This window comes from Pseudophryne corroboree, chromosome 4 (assembly GCF_028390025.1).
Source record: "Pseudophryne corroboree isolate aPseCor3 chromosome 4, aPseCor3.hap2, whole genome shotgun sequence".
NCBI lineage: Eukaryota > Metazoa > Chordata > Amphibia > Anura > Myobatrachidae > Pseudophryne > Pseudophryne corroboree.
The window spans coordinates 612,728,679-612,734,678 of NC_086447.1; the positions used below are offsets into that span (position 1 = coordinate 612,728,679).

Genomic DNA, 6,000 nt, shown 5'->3' on the forward strand with positions numbered 1-6,000 from the left:
ATCAGATTAAAGACTAATTTACTTAAGTGGTTTCTTTGGCGATTTCTAAACCACCGCAATCATAGGACATTTTGCCTCCAAAACAACTGGATTTACTATTCAGAAGTTTGTAGGTGATTTGGGCAGGCCTTGAAACACTGAAGACCCTGGGAAAACCTCCAAAAAGGTTGATTGCTATATGTCCGGCCATATGCTATACTGTATGTGAGTGGTGTGGCCCCCCCCCCCCCCTTGGACCCAAGGGCCCCTGTGCACCGCACACATTGCACACATTATAGAAACGCCAATGGTATGGCCATATGCAGCTGAAGTATAGAACTGGAGTTGTGTGAGTGTGTAATTGCAAATTGAGACAAAAATGTTCAGTGAAAAGTTGCAAACATACAGGGGTAAATATAATAGAGTCCAAGTTCGGTAAATGTAGAACGTTTAGCTCTAAACTTGCACATTTTTCCAAACTTGCAAATGTAATTGGGTGCAGGAACATACAAACTTGCATGTGTCCTGCAAACCCAAAACTCGCAATGGCAAAACTTACTCCAAGATATTTGCCATTACATACATGCAACTCGTGCAATGTAGTAAGGAGCAAAAACGTTACTAAAATTTGACAAACACACGCAGAGTTGGGTGAGATCCGTCCATGCTTCTGTCTGTGAAAATGAAAATTATGAAAGAGTTAAAAGTTAAAAAAAAAAAAAAATTACATGGGGTCCTCCCCCTCAAAAAGCATAACCAGCAGCAGGCTCTTTGTGGCAGTCCTGACTGAAAAAATAGAGCGGAAATGTTGACTGAAATCTCTCTGCAATTTAACAACCAACAACAGGCTCTTGGACCAACCCTGATTCCAAAAATAAAGGGGGGAAAAAGCCAGCTCCGGGCTCCACTAGCCAGGGAGGTAATTCCAAAGCTGGTGGACACATTTATATTGGTCCTGGCGGCCGTAGCATTACCACCCCAGCTAGTCAGCACTGGCCGATAGCATCAGGCTTCAGCCCTGGCCTTTGGTGCCCTGGGGGGGGGGCTTTAATGGGGGGTAGCCCCCCCCAGGAATCCCTGTCTAGGGCTGACAAGTTGATGTGATAATGCTACCGCCGCAGGGACAATATAAACGTGTCCCCCGGCAGTGCCATTACCTCCCTGGCTAGAGGAGTCCAGTGCTGGTTTAAAAATATGAGGGCCTCCAAGTATTTTTTCCTCTGTATTTTTGGAACCAGGACAGGTCCAAGAGCCGTGTGCTGGTTATTATAATACAAGGGTACCTCAGTTAATATTTCCCCTGTATTTTTTCAACCAGGACCAGCTTAAAGAGCTCAGCGCTGGGTATGCTTTTGGTAGTGGGGAGACTCCTGGTCAGTTTGGTTTTTACTTTTAACACTTTTTAATTTTCACAGTCAGAAGCATGCACGGACCTCACTGATCTGTGCATGCTTCTGTCAAACTCACACAATGTAATGAAACTTACATTACAATGTGTGAGTTTTCATACAAGAAAACTCGTCCACAATCGCCAATGTAATAGTCTAAAATGTAAAAACTTGCAGGCTATTACATTGGCTGAGTTTTGCGACAAACTCGCACCTTTTAATGAGCAAAAAGGTGCGAGTTTGTCCCACACAAAAAACTTGGACTCTATTGATAGACAGGAGATATGTTTGCCCCACGTTTTTGACCTAAGTGATTTAAACCCCCAGGTTGACTGGAGTTTGGGCTTTCACTAAAAGTCATATAAGGGGTTCTGGGGATATGGGTGTGAGTGAGAAGGGAGGGCTCTACCTACAAAGCCCATTTCAAGTTTTTAGGCCTATAGACTGAGAGCAAACTAATGAGTTCCTGCACCTGTAAGAGGCTGATATACGCTGTGTCATGGCTTGGCTCAGGGTCTCACTACCTGGGCAAACAGGCAGCAGACCTGTTATGAGACACTGTGATTTACTGACTGTAAGTACCTTGCATATGTCTGTATTTGTGGTAGGGGCATTAGGTCCTACTACTCTGAGAGAGGGAATCTATTATGTTTAATTAGTGCCCAGATGGGCTAGGATTTATTTTTATGTTTTGTTTTTATACCGCACAATAAAACTAGCCACGGCTAGATTGCACAAAAAACATGGACTGGTGTGCTGTTTTCCTGGTTACTCTGTGTTTGGAAGTGTTCATCTACCCAAGGAGAGGGCACCCATACCCTGATTTCCTTACAATAGTGACTTGGAGAGGTCTGCCTTATGAGTACCCTGTTGTAAGTTGATAATGACAGTCATACACATATGCAAAATAACTAAAACTGATGGAACAGTTAGTTGTTGCTCGGCACTGTCTGCTCCTTGTTACTGCTGGTGCTGCATCAGTCTCCATAGTAACAAAGGTGCATTGAAGTCCCGTGTGACATCCAACCTACTGCGCTACTACACATACGTGCCTTTACCGTGCACCATTCTCTCCATCTATACTACTAGGAGGTTGCTCTTATGTTTTGTTCCAATTATGTTATACTTAGCAAATAATGGAATTCAGTATTTTTAGTCAAACTCTTGGCTGCATCCCTGGCCAAATAAATATAATCATTATCTGTTACAACAAGCAACAATCTAATTTGGAAGGTCTTTAATAAAAACAACATTGGGTGAAGTATATTGATCTTGATAGTGCCTGTGAGACTTACACATTAAATTAAATGCCTATCCCAATTCAACATATCTTCCTCAGTTGTGTCTGGTGGAAGATAATTGGCAGCATAGACAGTGGCGTCACTATAAATTTTACTCCCACCTGCCAAAAAAGTTTCTGGCGCCAAACCGAGTGCTCTCTCTATGGGGGTAATTCAGACATGATTGCTGGGCAGCGATTTTTGCTGTCCTGCAATCGGATAGTCGCTGCCTACAGGGGAGTGTAGTTTAGCTGTGCAGGTGTGTGATCGCATGTGTAGCAGAGCTGCACAAACTGATTTTGTGCAGTCTTTGCGCAGCCCAGGACTTACTCAGCTGCTGCGATCACTTCAGCCTGTCCGGGACCGCAATTGACGTCAGACACCCTCCCTGCAAATGCTTAGACACGTAAGGTTTAGCCATTAGAAGAGGGGTTAGGGTTAGGTACTGGGGAGGGCTGGTTAGGTATAGGCAGCAGGGTTAGGGTTTGGCACCCACAAGGGAGGGTGAGGGTGAAGGGTGAAGATGCACTCCTCATATAATTCATGGGTGGCTTCTAGGAATAAAATAAGAATGTGGTTGTGAGCCACATATATACGGTAAGTATACAAACAATAAAATCTTCCCAAGCACCTAAAAAAGCAAAGTGCAATATTTCAAGTAATAATTCTTAGTGAAAAAACTGTGTGTAAAAAAATGAGGCAATTGCACTTCCCCAAAGAGATGCTGGAGGCTCAAATCATCACCATTCCCAAACCGGGGGAAAACCCTACCTCAGTCCAAAATTTTAGACCAATTGCTTTATTAAATACGGATCTAAAAATGTATGCCAAATTAGTTGCTAACCATCTTAGTCCCCTTCTCCCTTCTCTTATCAACCTTGATCAAGTGGGCTTCGTTTTAAACCGACAGGCCCCGGATAATACGCGTAGGGTGATTAATGTTATTGAACATTCTGCCTGTAGAAAAGAACCCCTCCTAGTTTTGTCTCTGGACGCCGAAAAGGCGTTCGATAGATTGAATTGGGATTTTATGAGATTAACTCTGGACAAATTTGGCTTCTCTGGAAGGATCTTAGACTCTATCCTGGCTCTCTACTCCACACCCAGTGCGCGGGTCTTTGTTAACGGATGCCTTTCTTCACCCTTCAATATCTCTAATGGCACTCGTCAGGGCTGCCCGTTATCTCCTATTATTTTTGCGTTGGCGATAGAACCTGTGGCTGCTTGCATTAGATCCCAGGACTCGATTAGTGGCCCTGTTATAGGGGGCATTTCTCACAAAATTAGCTTGTTTGCGGACGATATTTTATTATGTCTTTCTGATCCTGAGGCTTCCTTACCAGTTCTTCATGACGTACGTCAAGGCTATTCGAATGTTTCTTTTCATAAATTAAATACTAATAAAACTGAAGCCCTCCCACTCAATATATCTCCGACTGTGGTCTCAAGGTTAAAGGATTCGTACAAATATGCCTGGAAGTCCTGCTCCTTGAGATATCTAGGGATTAACTTAACCAGAGAAGATAATTTGATTGAGTGTAATTATGCCCCGCTATTAAAAGCGTTTACGAAGCTGACTGGGGAGTGGATGCTACAGGAGGTGTCTTGGTTGGGTAGGATTGCTGCTGCCAAGATGATCTTATTGACGAAATTAATGTACCTGTTTCGCGCCATACCAAGGCCCCTTCCCAAACTCTTCTATAATAAATTTAACCAGGTCCTGATCAGATACGTGTGGGGAGGCTCTAGACTGAAAATTGCTAAAAAAAATTCTTACTCTGCCCAAACTGTCTGGTGGGGTAGCTTTCCCAGATATAGAAAAGTACCATGCTGCATGTCTGATAAGTCAGTCTAGAGACTGGTTTGACACCTCGAGTTTGAAACCTTGGGTTATTCTGGAAGCTTCTAGTTTGGACGCTGTTTCTCTCCCTGATTTGTTTTGGTTACCACTGTCTGCTGCTCGGAGTAGGTCCGGATCCTGTAAGTCTTTTAAAACGACCCTAGATTCATGGCATAAACTAGTACTCTATTCGGAAGAGATTAATTTACCTGCCCCCTGCCTGTCGTTAACTGCTCTTATGTCATTGATTCCTAATATTTCCCTAGGGGATTGGATTTGGAAGGGGCTCTCCACTGTGGGCGATTTTTTGTAGGAGACGTCTTGTTGTCCTTTTCTCAATTGCAAGAGAGATTTGGGATTCGGACTGAAGACTTTTTCAAATACTTGCAGGTGAGAAGTTGGTTACACTCATTTACTCCCTCACTTCTCCACAAACCATCCCTTCCGGCTTATATTAAAAGCCGATTGGAGACGTCCTCGCATAAATATGGGATTACGTGGTGGTATCAGTTTCAATTGACAAACGGCACACAGACAAAATTAAAAGCTCAGACTTTATGGGAAAGAGATTTGAATAGGTCCTTTATTGATGCAGATTGTGACAGTATATTTAGATCTTGTTTTAAAGTCTCCAAATGTGTTAATCTCTCCGAAATGTTCTACAAGCTTATACAGAGGGCCTACTTCACCCCTGAAAGACAACACAGAATCTGGCCTTCACAATCTAAATCATGTTGGAGAAAATGCGGCTCTACGGGGGATATCTTCCATATTTTCTGGGCTTGCCCTCGTATACAACTACTTTGGAGAGAGGTTTTAAATATGGCTAGCATGGTGTTAGGGCTCATCATCCCCCTGGACCCAGCTTTAGCGCTATTTCATTTGTATGTAGATCGCCTCTCCGCATATCTTCATAGCCACTAAAGCTGCTATAGCACAATTGTGGAAATCTGAGAATATTCCTACCTTAGCGTTTATTCAAAATAAGATTCACAAAATTTCATTTTCGAAACAGCGGAGGCTAAATATTCCTCCTCGGATAACTCTATCCACTTGAAATGGTTAGGATGGTCTGATTATAGGAGTAGAGAAGGTAGGCTAACCGTCTATAGCTCTCCAGTTGATATGTCTGTGCTTTGCCCCACCTCAGAGCCGGATTAATGGGGGGGCTCCGGGGTTAAGTACCCCGGGCCCCCCTGTCAGAAAAGGGCCCCCCTCCACTCGCTGGAGATCAGATCTCTAATCCGATCTGATCAGCGGCACTGCACTGCGGGGCATTGCGCTCCCCTCCCCACTGCAGAGCTTACTGAGCGATGGCTCAGTGCAGCGCACGCAGGGGCCTGCCTGCCGATCCATCCTCACTGATGATTCTTTTGGGGAAGGAGAGGGACGAGACAGTGTGGAGCGCAGGCAGCTGTGTCAGTAATGTGCAGCTGCCTGCTCATCACACTGACAAAGAGGCTGGCTGACTGTAGGGGGAGCTGCAGCGTCAGCCCCTCCTAGGCAGTTCCGT

The 6,000-nt window shown here is 44.3% G+C and overlaps 1 protein-coding gene across 1 annotated transcript in view; it reads right to left on the reverse strand.

Annotated features, from left to right (window-relative positions):
• Nucleotides 1–6,000, reverse strand: part of TRIM67 (tripartite motif containing 67) — a 310,592-nt gene that overhangs the window by 137,397 nt on the left and 167,195 nt on the right. The gene's annotated exons all lie outside the window — the stretch shown is intronic.